The following is a 15,943-nucleotide window of genomic DNA, read 5'->3' as shown; positions in this document are numbered from 1 at the left end:
CAATCCTATAATTAGAATCGTTTATCAATCTCCTTGATTATCAAAATTTTCATTGTTTTTGTTCCAGTTATCTATCTACTTAATATCCAATTTTTCTTCATTTTTCATCCATCTCTTTAATATCCAATATTTATTCATCATTAATTGATAATCACAGTTGCAGCAATCAGCAAAGATCCAACCCATTTTTTCATTGTAGTGTTTAGAAAATAATCCACTGTTTTGATTACAAAATCGAGGTCAGTGAATAGAATCTCTAATTTTGCAATTTTTTGTTTCGATTCTTTATTCGTAAAATTGATTGTGTAATGAAAAAATATTTTTTTATCTTTTAGTAATTCACGGACTTTGAGAAATACTAAAAAGTAAATAAATTTTATTTTTTTATTATTAATTAGCTTGCAATATTTAAAAGTATGGACTTAAAATGTATTATTAGATAATTATACTAAAAGAGTTTATATAACTTATATTTTTGTTTTTTCATTGAGTCCCACTATAATGAAATTTATATTCCATGGTAAATTGAATTAGATGAATTCAATTTATGGAATAGGTTGAGCGTCATAGCAAATCGAATCAATTAGCATTTTATTAAATATCTAAATCGAAGCAACTAGATACGAATTATATAACGGGTACTCACCTTTGAGAAAAAAATTATTAAATATTACTCAAAATAATAATATTTTAAATATTAAATATTTAACTATCAACTCTAGCAATTCAAAAACTTTCATTAGATACGTTTATTTGTGCTTCTTAAAAATAAAAAATAAAAAATAGCAGCAAATTTTCAACATTTTTTATTTTTTTAATTTTCTTTTAGAATAAAAAAATGTACTAGTATGTATATTGTTATTAAATGACTGTTTTGGGCTTTCTCTCAACTTTTGAATTTTGTGGAACTTAATGGTTAAATCTTAATTAGTGTCACCAAATGCAGCAAGATGGTTATGTAGTGTAGATTAGTGTCAATGATGAGAACAAAGGAAAAACACTAATTATACGAAGTTTTATTTAGTATTTGAAAGTGATTTTACGAGTTCATTAAAAATAATAATTTTGTATGTCTAGCCATTTAATTTATAATATTTATTTTAATTTTTTTTATTATTTATTAATGAAGAGGACTGCTCAACTTGAAGAAGCTGATGATGAAGCTACAAAAATACAAAAGAGGAGATCGATGGAGTTCATAGATGGAAATGAAAGAAATACAAAGTTTGTTATGTTAAATAAAATATTTCTCATTTTTCTCTCATTCAATTTTCTGATTGTTCTCCTATTTTCACTTCTGATTTTTATTATAACGGATAATTAAAATATCAAGGAATACGTACTAATAATGTTAGGATTTGAGGAGAAAAATTGTTTGAATGTGATGATTAAATTTATTTGTCTTAATAAACTTAAAATCTGCAACTATTTTTGATGTTTGAACATTTAACATAAACCATTGTAATAAATTCTAGATTTTAATTTGCTACACAACTAGAAAATGGATTAGTACAGACATATTTAGTCTTTATTACAGACGGATTTTTGGTTACCGACGAAATTACCGACGGATTTTGTCCCTCTATAAAAGCCTCGTCGGAAATTATTTACCGACGGATTTTTTTCCGTCGGAAAATTACCGACGGATTTTTACTAGTTACCGATGGATTTTCCCTCTGTAAATTCTCCATCCATATCCCGAAAGTGACGAACTTTCCGACAGATTTTCCGTCTGTAATTACAAACAGATTTTTAGACGGATTTTCCGTCTGTAATTACAGACGGATTTTCAGATGGATTTTCCGTCTGTAATTATAGACGGATTTTTCGACGGATTTTCTGTCTGTAATTTAAACTTTGGAAAATCATCTCACACTCTAATTACAGACAGAAAATCCATCTGTAGTCAGTAAAGTAAAATAGATTTTTTTTATTTTTCTAATTACAAAATAAATATTTTAGATTTGTTTTCTAAATTTACTCCATAAAACACACTGAAAATTGAAAAAAAGAAAGCCAAAAATCACATAGATAAACATAATATTCATTACATGATACCTATAAAATTGGATGTTATTTTTCAACACCATTATCCAATATCTCACTTTCTCAATAAAAAGATACCCCAAAATTTCTTTTAAACTACAACAGAGAAGAGCAGGACTTTCAGCCTAAATTTTAAAACTATTTCCTCATGCTCTCTTTAAAGTTTAAACTCTCCAATCTAATCTGAGTTACATGATTCTTCACTCCATGGTAGACTCTTGTGTGGCTGAAACTTGAGAGTATTTGTTCATCTACTTCTTCTTCTTTGATTTGTTTGCATTGGACTGAGCATGTGCAGTTCCTGGTGTCAAAAAACAGGACATGGACAGATTTTAGAAGCCTAGCAATGTTTTATAGGATTAAGAAAAAGTGAAGGAGGATAACTTATTATCATATCATCAACTTAAAGTTACCAATCCATTTAATATTGGATTACTTTTGAAAAAATAGAGAGATTGTTAATACCTTAGATAGGTGTTGTATTTGACCATGGATCCATAGCCCCAGGAGGACGAAGAGGGCAATTCCAAGAGTAACAAGGAAGACAGATTCCATGCTAAGAAAGCCACCGGCCTCGGCAACTTCAATGGTGCCGTTAAAGAAGGAAAATTTTTTTTGGTAGACTCAAAAAAATCTTCAATAAGAACAAATAATTGTTTTTACACTCTTCCATTATATTAACCTTTTCATAATCACTTGCTCTCTAAACTCCGTCAAAGGAATCAGAGCTGCAAATATAACCAAACGAAATCAGATTAGATCAATAACACAGGATGGCCATTCTTGTCCCTGATTTCCAACTTCAGAGTTACTGGTTGAAATTCCCAGTTTATTTCAATAGCTCCAAAGTTTAAAATGTGAAAATCTAGGCGAACAAGGTTTATAAGTGATCGATTCTAAATTCATCATATAAATTCTGTGCATGGCGTATGCGGCGTATCCACCACGAGTATCCTTCTTTTTCCATGGCATTCCAATCATACAAAGGACTTCTCATTAAAATATGAAAATTTTAAAAAATAAGAAATCAGAGACCCAAATGAGAAAGGAGGCCTTACAATGTACTATGACATGTTAGCAATTATTACAATATTACGATGGAGAAGATGGGGAAATTTTCTTAAAAAGGTTTATAAAAAGAATCAATCAGGATATTGTCATAGGTGGTTAAAGAGTTATGGAAAGAGAAGAGGAACAAAAATAACATAGTCATGGGGAATGGTTGTTAAAATTGCCACATAACTTCAACAACAACAAAAAGTTCAACTAGTAAATTTATGGCAAAATATTTATCCTGGGATTAAGATCAAATCTGCTTCACAGCTGACCAGTTTCACAGAATGCATTGGGTGGAACTCCACTAACTAAAAGAGAAAAACCGCAAGTATAGAAACTTATCAGTAAGTATAGAAAATTCAGTTATATATTGACATTTATATATAATAATAGTCAATATATAAGGGCTTAATATAGATTAGTAACTTCAACTTCTGTAATATTATATATCGTATTAAAAACTAAACCCAGTCCCAAATCAGTTTAGTTACTAATTCATCAACGTAATGGTAGGAGAAAAAAATAACAAAAGCATCTAAATAAAGTAGTTTAAGCCTTTAAGGACTAAGGAGTACCCTTTGCCTCATTTATTATTTGATTTGAAACCACATGAATGTATTAGTATATGAAATTCACACCGAAGAATCGAAGGATAAGCATGTGGAGCCTGCAAGCAATGAATTGTTGGGACCCCTTGTTTATGAGGGTTGGGGCCCGATAATAAATAGAAAATATAGAAAGAAAAAAATAAAACTTAAAGAGCTTTTTTAAAATAGTTAAAGTAAACAAAAAAAATATGTGAAACTTTACAAGATTGAAGTAAATACTAGTATGAAATACTAAGCAAGAAACTGAGAAACCAATATGGTGGTAAATATGTAAAGTGTAAATTGTAAACTGTCCACAAAATATACAATATTAGTCTCTAATAACTTTAAGGTAATCAATCAATCACTGAAACCATGGAACTCAAACTAAAGGCAAGATATATGAACCTTAACCATGGAACTGATATATATATGATGTACACCTCATTTTCAGTAAAATTAAGTCCACCTCAAAGATATTTTTAAACTGCTATGCTCTACCGTAATTTTTTGTGGATAACTTAATTTTGGTTTAATATATAATACATCCCAATAGAGAATGATCATACTTATTTAATTTATTTCGTTCAACTTGAATGCCATGAGGCTGATATTGACAAGTTTTCATATAAAAAATAGGAATTTGCAAACATTGCTATATGAAAAAAAATTATAAACAACATAAACATGCTAAAAAAATAACATAGCATACACATATCAATTTGAGCTTGCCTCCTTCCAAATGGCAACGCTATCTTATATCTCCTCTGCTTTTGATCATTTCTTCATTTCCAAATTTAGAATTATTGTCCTTCCTATAAGAGCCTCTTGTTTTATTTATATCACTTCTTATATACACTTTTTTTTTTATATATATATCGCACTTGCATATGTATATATGGCCAAATTACATATTAATAAGTATTCTAGGCATGTACATACCCAAATTACTTATTTTCACTCTAAAACAATATCTACATTTCCGTAGTGCTTAGAATGCACCCTTGGAACTAACAAATAACAACTTACTTTAACGCATTTTTAATAAAAAAAGAAAATAAAATAAAGCAGCAACAACACAACTATGTTTATCAACCAAGATATATCAGTTCCATGGTTAAGGTTCATTCAACAGAGGACCAAATGAAATAGAGTAAGAATCAAGAAGAGCCATATATCAATGCATCATAGTCCCAAAAATAATAGCAAATAGAGAGTAAAGAGCAAGATGAAACAAGAAACATACATTGAATATGAGATTTTTGTTGGTAGCTTCCCAAGCTAAGCCACCTCTGAAGTGTATGTTCCAAAGCAAGACCATGACAATAGCAGCCACCGCTAGAAGGTGAGCCACAAAGGTAAATGGAAGAGCAGGAACTCCCAACCCCATCTTCTTCAATTTTTCTCCTTTTATCTCCCAATCTGAGAAGTAAGAACTCAAGTGAAGTAATAACTGATAAGCTTGAGCTGGAGATTGGAAGCACCCATACTATAACTGAAGTTTCTATACTTACTGACTTACTAACTCCACTAACTGACAATTAGAATCTGACTATAACAACATATATGAGAAAAAGAACCACCAGTTAATAGAACCTAAAAGGAAAAATAGCTTATCAGTGAGATGGAGAGTGCCACCAAACGACTGGCTGAAGATCAATATTGATGCAACATTCTAATTATGTTTAAGGATGAAAAATGGTGAAAATTTTCACTTGAAAATTTCATTATCAATATCTTCTATATAAAACTATAGCTGAAAAGAAAATTAAATGCTATTGGTAAAAGGAACAGCAGCGTAGTAAATTCACCAACTCTTAAAATGTGGAGGTCAGATTCCCTAGATTTAAGCTCCAAGGGAAGGAAAGATGACTAAAAAGTATTTGCAGAAGTTAGATCACCTGTCTACCAAGGGAAGGAATTTCAAGAAGGATTGTCTTAACAACTTGTGTATCCAGTAGCATCTGCAAAAGTATCACTTTGTTAGCTCGTTTTTATAAGGTTTCAAGTGTTCCACAGAAAAAAAAAGTTTCAAACTCCTTTATGTATCCTGTACTCTAGATAAAAATGTTCAAAATTGTTGAGAATAAAAGCCATCTTACATTTACAAACCTATCAAAAATATGCTTTAACTTTACTCTTGATGTAACCAAAAGGAAATAAAAACCAATTAAAAAAAGCGGCCAGTGCTTGTTGAGCGCCCGTTTCTGATATTTGCTTGCATTTGAAAATGTTAGAATAGAAGCGCGGACCAAGAGATGATGCAAGCTGCAGATAATAAATGGGAAATAAATGTAAACATTCAACTTGCATTATTAATTAGCAACATTGAGTATTTACCATCTAATTTAGTCCCTTACAACATCTGCAAGAAAAAAGCTATATAAAACAGAAAAGCATTCAAAGAATATTTTATTTATTATTAATTATAAGTTTATAACTAGCATGCCAGAAAAGAAAATGTCCTTAACCCCAAGGTTGACATAAAAAATCTTAACTCAATGTATCAAATTGATCTATATTTTCAAAGTCTTCATAGGAAAATAACTCATTCTGTATGTTAAAGACATAAGTACCTTATTATCAATGAACTCATCTACCATCAACAAAAATATTCATGAAAAGCATGTTCAGACATAAATTAAGAGCATGTGAAAGTGTTAGGTTAGGCTTAAGTGACATAAAAAATATTCATCCAACCTTGATTAGCTCTGCTCTTCTTTCAGGATCAATCCCAGCCACACCAAATATCATCTTTTCAGCAGAAACATCCTTTTATATTGCGACCTCATAGCCCGCGAAAGCAACATCTCATCTCTACTGCACCCATACCCACAATGAACAAGAAGTAAAAGAATTAATTACTAAATCTTAAAATTCTAAAAAAAAAATCCAGAAATAATCAAACAATAAATAAATAAACAAATAATAACTATGATTGTAAATCATTAAGAGCTTGAAGAAGAAAAAACTGACCTCCAATTAAATCACAATCCTAGGGTTTATCAATCCCAGCTACTGCATGCACCATCAAATTTCTTCAAAATTCAAACAAAAGTATGGATAATTGTAATTGTTATCTCCTGCTGCTACTATTTCATGTTTCAATGACAGGAAAAGCATTATTATATATAAAACCCAAAGTAGTAGTACTCTTTACTACAATGTTATCCATATTGTATGAAAATTAGAAAAAACCTCATAACAACAACAAAATACATCAACAAAATACAACAAAAACCTCACAGCACCTCCTTCTGATTAGGGTTACCTGCACGGCTGAGGCGAGATCGAAGAGAAAAACACATCAACTGAGCAACACACGAGCGAGAAATGCACTTGTGATTTCTGTGAGAATAGCTTTGATCAAGAAATTAATGAAACAAGTAGCGCATAAATTCGAATAAGAGAAAGGAGAATGCGAATCTCAGAAAGAGATAGAAAAATGGAAGACGTACGGTTTGAAAATCTCAAGGGGCGACACCGGGAAGGTAGAAAGAGTGAACGCAGGAGAAGGTGAAGAGGACGAGGACGGAGGCGACAAAGACGGTGGCGGAGAAATGCATATTAGGGTTCGAAGGGGAATCAGCAACACACAGAGAAGAGCCGGGAAGGGGTGTGACAGAGTTTCGCGGCGATGGAAGTTCAGTGCAATGGAGGTTCGGTGCGATGGCGGCACAAGGTAAGACGGCGGTGCAAGGCTGAGACGCACTAACGATAGAGCATTTGGAGGGGATGGGCGTGGAGGTGCTACGGGGAAGAGACACGGGAAATGAGGAAGAGCTCATTTGATCAAATCTTTATTTTGATATTTCTGACGGAATATTTTAAATTACAGACGGATTTTTTGTCTGTAATAATTTAATAAAATGTAGTGTTTTGTCTATTTAATTACAGACAGATTTTCCGTCTGTAATCATTTTCTACAAAAAAAAAATTAATTTTACCGACAAAATTATCGACAGATTCTGTTTTCCGTCTGTAATTTATGCTAATTCATTTTTTTTATTTTCCGACAAAAAATCTCTCTGAAATTCCGTCTGTATTTCCGTGGGATAAAATCCATCGGAAATATCCGTCTGTAATAACTAGTTTTCTAGTAGTGTTAGTTTGCATTTGACAATTTCAGTCATATTTACAGCAAGAATATTATAGCTACGGCAAATAGATTTCGTTTAATCACTATTAGTTGAAATCTCTTCTGATTTTGGACCTTAATAAGTTTAAAATACGTCTTACAAATATAAATAAGAGGATTTAAGAAAAAAAAATTATTTCTCTGAAAGATCCTTTATCAAACTAGTTTAAATCTTAAATACATGGAAATATATAAATAGAATGCAAACAAATAAAAAAATAAAAAAAAATCTTTTTTCTAAAACATTAATTGTATAAAATAAAATATAATTTATAAGACATAATATTTGTATGACATTGTTGTTGAAATAATAAATGAAAATGACATTACTTTATCATAAAAATATGAGTTCTTTTAAACTAAGATATTTATATAGTGCATAGAATTAGAGAAAAATTGTAAAGCCACAAAGTAGAAAATATCTATTTAAGAAGTCATTGAAAAATAACTAAAGAAGTACATCCATCAAACCTAACAAATAAATACTCAATAACTAAAGTATTATAATATATCTATATTACTAATATTATCTTTACATCTCATGATTTGTGTACATATTCTAAAATTCATTGGCTGCCGCTATAATTTGTGACTTCTTCTAGTTGATCTAACTCTTGAATAAATGCACAGCGGTTATCATGCGAATATCATGATCCTCAAGCTGCAATTTAATTATTACAAATTAGTACCACAAAATGGAGTATAAATATTAGAGATTTATTTTAGCTGCTCACCTTATTATTACCCTTTGGTTTAAACTTAAAAGTCATATCTATCTATTTCATTACCAAAATTTGTCTGTCTTGACGCTGTCTTATCTCAGCAAATTATCCCTCAATGTATAATTTTATGCTTCGCAATTCATCCATCAAATCTCGCATTGTTGGCAAAGGAGGCGGTGGTGGTGGGGATTCTTGGGATTGTGCTTGCACCTCAGGGTCTTGTGCTTGTCCTTGTACCTAAGGTTCTTGGGCAGTCGGATCTCTTCCCATCTGTCTTAGAGTGCTGTCATCAATCTTGGCTACATTACTCAAGACGATACTTTTCTCTTCACTCAAGTCAATTCCAAGCCATTTGAAAATCTTGGTCCATTGGCAAGCATATAAACCAACACTTGATTTTTCTCTCTTTATTTCAAACATATGATGAACCATAAAATAAGGCCATTTTATCTCCTTTCCGGTCATCATAGCCCAAAGCACTAGAATATCTTCGTTAAACAAGATTCCATGATTATGTTTTCTTGGAATCAACACGTATAAAAACAAATACATCAATATACGATGCTTATTACCCAAACCACTACAACTTATATTACCTCTAGCATCCATGTGTGGATCCTCATACTGCGGACTCTGCAAACTAATCAATCTTTCATATTCACCCCATTCCTCATCTGTCGGAATACCTCCAGTAAAATTTTCCCTGTGATAAACTAAATTCCATTGTTCAGCTAATTGTTCCAAAGTAACTCTATAATGTCGTGACCCTAAATCAAACTCAATCAGCGACATTATTACTTCCTCATTCTCTTCATCACTTTCAGGAACAACATAATTTAAAGTACTATAAACAGCCCTAACCAAGTGAGGATAATATTCATCCTTAGTTTGTACAAAATAAGTCAAGTGTTGTGTTTACAAAGCATTCCAGAACAAATTATAATGTCTACCATGAATGAAATTGGCTGTTATATACCTGGGAAGAACAATCGCCCTTGACTTGAACTTCTCCACATGGTTGTTCAATGCCTTTGGAGACAACATCCACCTTGCCATGTAATGGGATGAAGAAACTAGTCTGGTGGATGCAGAACTTTCACCTTCAACTCTAGCTCTCTTTGCGTTTTTAGTTCTGGCTATTTTGGGATATTAGTTTGGTGGGTTTTGTAGAGATTTGGATAAGGATTAATATATATGTAGTTTGGAGTGGGTGTTGATGAGATTGGAGAAGATAAAGAGAGAAATTTTCTAAATTTAGAGAGAGAAGAGAGGTTATGCAGAAATGGAGTTATATTTAAAAAAGGAGGGATACCAATCGATTGAATGCAGAAGAAAACCGACACATTTTAATCGATTGTATTATCAGACCAATCGATTGAATTTGAAAACACCATTAATCACGTAAAAACTTCGGTCGATTATATTATCATACCAATCAATTAAATTTTGATATATCATTCTAATAGCGTAAGTCAATCGATTGGGTAACACAACCAATCGATTGAATTGTGAGACCTCACGTTGCTTTGAAGACTTCAATTGATTGAATAAGAAAAAGCACACATGTCTTGCAAAAATCAATCGATTGTGTATCAATTCCAATCGATTGAATTATGGGAAACCTGAAATTCAATCGATTATTTTGTGAATCCAATCGATTGATTTTCTAAGAAACACGATTTCACAACCGTATACGGATGTAACAAATCAAAGATAAAATTTTAATCAATTAGGATCGCCAAAAAGATTATTACGATTAATGAAAGATCTAATTTATTATTGTTTTTGTTTTTGATTATTAATGAACATGATAGATAAATGATAAAATAATAATTTATGAAATAAAAAATAGATTTTATAATTAAATAATATATAAAAGATTAATTTGTAATTAAAATTACATATGGACTATTTAGCAGTTATTAAAAAACTTAAAAAATATATTTTGTAATGGGACCATTTAAAGTATGTAATGGCGCTTAAAAACACATATTTTGTAATCCAAGGTCCTATGTATGTAATGGCGCTTAAAGACATGCACAATTCGATACTCCATGGAATTATACAAATACCCAAATGCATAAATTGAAACAGCATGACGGTAGTGTTTTTTGGACTCATCAAATACATATTTCATCTTTCCAGTGAGTGAATTCCATATGAGAAGCCTTAAGTCCTCCTTGAGATAATTTTATACAAAAAACTCCATGGTCTGAGCCAATAAGTGAGTAAAAACCAAGTTGGTTGATCACAATTGGGAGGTTGAGCTGCAAGTGCACTCCATCATTTACATCAGCACGAATGAACCATTGAGAATTTTCGTCTACTGGAGGGTTCCCAACACCAACAATGACATTGATATTTTGGCCCCTTTGTTCAGTCTAGTTCTACTTCACAAAGTATGGTGTGTTAAGCCTGAAATTTCAAGACTTGTTGAGTGTCCTGCATCTGCCAACCGTTTTAAGATCAGCCTTAGTTAAGATCTTCCACACTAAGTCATCACCAAGATATGATAACGATTTTTTTTGGAGAAATGTCACTCATTTGTGAAATGCAGCTTGTAAATTTCTTAGTGAAGTTTCTAAGTAGAGAGGAGTGTTTATGTTTTGTGCTTGTGTCCATTAGATTGAATGCCGTTTATATATAGAATGATAGGAGGTGTATTTCATGCAATCCTAGATCTAATTTGAAGGGTTTATACTACTTCATAATACATATATTCCTTTTTTTATTTACATTGTAGTTGATTGGTCTATAATAACAATGAGCATTTACATGCATCGATACTTGCATCACATCTATACGGTGATTTTCAAATACCCATGGCTTTGCTTTTGTTATAATCTTTCGCAGCTTTGTTTATATGTTTGTTAACCTAAAACATGAAATAGGTTAAGTGATGTGATATAACACCTGGTTTGCACATTTAACCAAGACCATATACACATTGCCATTTGCTAATTCTCCCTATATAGCTGTGACTTTTTTTCTTAATTATTAATTGTCACTTTTAACCTATAAAGCTATAAAAATAATTGTTTAATAGACCATATGTGTAGTTGATGAGCGAATTCTTTGATGGTATAGAATTTCTCTTATAGAAATAAGAACTTCATTGTAAGTATAGTTTTACACCAACAAACAATCCTCCCAATAAAAAATTTGATTGTCACAAATAACAAACCCCAAATAAGAATTAACCGAAGTATTTAAACTCCAGGTCGTCTCACAAGGAATTGCAATGAAATGAATGATTATTGGCTATGAAGGAACAAAGGGGTTTGATTTTTATATTTTTGAAAAAAAATTAAATGATAAGAAAGTAAAATAACAAGAACTAATAAAATAAGGGAAAAGAACTCTTGGCTAGACATAGGTAATTGAGATCACCATCCTTGTCTACAAACCAAATATTGATAATTATGAGGAACCAAGCTCATTAAGTCTACTTCCAAAAGCCTTAAGTACGTAATATCTACTCCTAGACTTGAAGTACGTCAAATGGCTTTGATCACATCAACCCATAAGTCCCAACCTATCTACTAATTAGATTAGTAGTGGGTTAGTGACAATGGGTATTAAATTGATCACCAAGGGTTCTCAAATCACCAATTCAATGAGACCCAATGACTCAAGGTCACTCAATTCCCTTAGCCTAAGCCAAGAGTAAAGAAAACTACTCAAAAACTAATGAAAGCATTTTATCAAACACCTAGTGTGCAAGAAAAGTAAACATCACAAAATGCAAGAATTAAAGAAATCCATGACTAATATAAGCAAGAATTTAACAATAACAATCAAGATCAACATAAAAGAAACATAGAAACATGAAATTACATTAAAAGGAAATTAGATCCAACAATGGTTCATCAACATAAAAGTAACAAATAAGGGAAATGAACAAGTAAAACTAGAAGAGCAAAGATGTAATACAAGAAATTAAGAAGGAAAACTAAATCAAGACAAGAATTGAAAATTAGATTTGAGAAAATTAAACCTAAACTACCCTAAATTCTAGAGAGAAGGAAGAGCTTCTCTCTCTAGAATTCTAACTTAAAACATGATGAAAACTCTACTATGACTACTTGGTTTATTCCCCCATAGTCCTTGGGTTCAATAGCATCAGAAATGAGTTGGATTGGGCCCAAAATGAGCTACAAATCGCTGGCCACAATTTCACTTTAGTGAATCATGCTGATCCATCAGCGTGTACGGGTACAGTGCATGTATGCATCCCTATACGTCAGGCAACTATAACAAATTTTATATCATTTTGAAGCCCTGAATGTTAGCTTTCCAACACAACTAGAACCGCCTCATTTGGATCTCTGTAGCTCAAGTTATGGTCAATTGAGTGCGAAGAGGTCATGCTTGACAGCTTTGCGGTTCCTTCATTTCTTCATGAGTTCTCCCACTTTGCATGCTTTTCTCCTCACTTCCAATCTTTGCCTTCTAAACCTGAAATCACTTAAAAAATATATCAATGCATCAAATGGAATTAAAGTGAATTAAATTTAGTGATTTTAAGGCCTAAAAAGCATGTTTTCACACTCAAGCACAAATTTAGGGAGAATTACAAAACCATGCTATTTCATTAAATAAATGTGAGAAAAGTTGATAAAATCCCCTAAATTAAGCATAAGATAAACCATAAAATTGAGGTTTATCAGTAGTCTCCAAAAAACTACATATAGTGGTTAGTAACTATGCTCCTCCTTGCACACTTTTGTGCAATGTGCTTTGAGTTGACTAAAGACACGAAAGACTGATTATATGTATAAACAAAACCTGCAAAATCAGCTTTCAATATATACATATTTGAATGCTTAGAAAAGTAAAAAAACTTTTTGGCTAATTGGTGCATGAAATTACAATCACACTTTTGCAACTCCGCACAACTAACTAGCAAGTGCACTGGGTCGTCCAAGTAATACCTTACGTGAGTAAGGGTCGATCCCACGGAGATTGTCGGCTTGAAGCAAGCTATGGTTATATTGTAATTCTTAGTCAGGATATCAGTAATGATTCTTAGTTTTAATGGTAAAAAGTAAAAGAACATGAAATAAATACTTGTTATGCAGTAATGAAGAACATGTTGTGGTTTTGGAGATGCTTTATCTTCTGAATCTCTGCTTTCCTACTGTCTTCTTCTTCATGCACATAAGGCTCCTTCCATGGCAAGCTTTATGTTGGGCATCACCGTTGTCAATGGCTACTTCCCGTCCTCTTAGTGAAAATGTTCCAAATGCGCTGTCACCGCACGGCTAATCAGCTGTTGGTTCTTGATCATGTTGGAATAGGATCCATTGATCCTTTTGCGTCTGTCACACGCCCAACACTCGCGAGTTTGAAGCTCGTCATGGTCATCCCTTCCCAGATCCTACTCAGAATGCCACAGACAAGGTTTAGACTTTCTGGATCTTAGGAATGGCCACCAGTAATTCTAGCCTATACCACGAAGGTTCCAATCTTAGATTAGAAACCCAAGAGATACACATTCAAGCTTGATTGCATGTAGAACAGAGGTGGTTGTCAGGCACGCGTTCATAGGTGAGAATGATGATGATTGTCATGGATCATCACATTCATCAGGTTGAAGTGCGAATGAATATCTTAGAATAGAAGCAAGCATGATAGAATGGAAAACAGTAGTAATTGCATTAATTCATGAAGAACAGCAGAGCTCCTCACCCCCAACAATGGGGTTTAGATACTCATGCCGTAGAAAATACAATATGAAACGTGTAGAATGTCATGAAGTACAAAATGAATCACTAAAAGTGGTTTTTATAATCAACTAGTGACCTAGGGTTATAGAAAATGAGTAAGCTCGGGTGTTTAGTGTAAAAATCCACTCTCGGGGCCCACTTGGTGTGTGCTTGGGATGAGCATTGAAGCTTTCATGTGTAGAGACTTTTCTTGGAGTTAAACGCCAGCTTTTATGCCAGTTCTGGCGTTTTGAAGCCAGAATTTCTATGCTGACTTGGAACGCCAGTTTGGGCCATCAAATCTCAGAAAAAGTATAGACTATTATATATTGCTGGAAAGCCCAGGATGTCTACTTTCCAACGCAATTGAGAGCGCGCAAATTGAGTATCTGTAGCTCCAGAAAATCTACTTCGAATGCAGGGAGGTCAGAATCCAACAACATCTGCAGCCCTTTTTCAGCCTCTGAATCAAATTTTTGCTCAGGTCCCTCAATTTCAGCCAGAAAATACCTGAAATCACAGAAAAATACACAAACTCATAGTAAAGTCTAGAAATATGATTTTTGAATAAAAACTAATAAAAACATAATAAAAACTAACTAAAATATACTAAAAACATACTAAAAACAATGCCAAAAAGCGTATAAATTATCCGCTCATCACAACACCAAACTTAAATTGTTGCTTGTCCCCAAGCAACTAAAAGTCAAATAGGATAAAAAGAAGAGAATATACAATGAATTCCAAAAACATCTATGAAGATCAGTATTAATTAGATGAGCGGGGCTTTTAGCTTTTTGCTTCTGAACAGTTTTGGCATCTCACTTTATCCTTTGAAGTTCAGAATGATTGGCATCTATAGGAACTCAGAATTCAGATAGTGTTATTGATTCTCCTAGTTCAGTATGTTGATTCTTGAACACAGCTGCTTTTTGAGTCTTGGCCGTGACCCTAAGCATTTTGTTTTCCGGTATTACCACCGGATACATAAATGCCACAGACACATAACTGGGTGAACCTTTTCAGATTGTGACTCAGCTTTGTTAGAGTCCCCAATTAGAGGTGTCCAGAGCTCTTAAGCACACTCTTTTTACTTTTGGACCACGACTTTAACCGCTCAGTCTCAAGTTTTCACTTGACACCTTCACGCCACAAGCACATGGTTAGGGACAGCTTGGTTTAGCCGCTTAGGCTAGGATTTTATTCCTGTGGGCCCTCCTATCCACTGATGCTCAAAGCCTTGGATCCTTTTTTATTTTACCCTTGCCTTTTGGTTTAAAGGGCTATTGGCTTTTTCTGGTTGCTTTTTCTTTTTTTTTCTTTTTCTTTTTTTTTTCTTCTTTTTTTTTTGCCATTTTTTTTCTGCAAGCTATTCACTGCTTTTTCTTGCTTCAAGAATCATTTTTATGATTTTTTAGATTATCAAAAACATTTCTCCTTTTCCATTATTCTTTCAAGAGCCAACAATTTTAACATTCATGAACAACAAATTCAAAAAATATGCACTGTTCAAGCATTCATTCAGAAAACAAATAATACTGCCACCACATCAAAATAATTAATCTGTTTTAAAATTCGAAATTCATGTACTTCTTTTTCTTTCTGCAATTAAAACACTTTTTATTTAAGAAAGATGATGGATTCATAGGACATTCATAGCTTTAAGGCATAGACACTAAGACACTA

This window comes from Arachis ipaensis, chromosome B3 (genome assembly GCF_059453495.1).
Source record: "Arachis ipaensis isolate K30076 ecotype BB chromosome B3, ASM5945349v1, whole genome shotgun sequence".
Lineage (NCBI taxonomy): Eukaryota > Viridiplantae > Streptophyta > Magnoliopsida > Fabales > Fabaceae > Arachis > Arachis ipaensis.
This window is presented reverse-complemented; position numbering follows the sequence as displayed.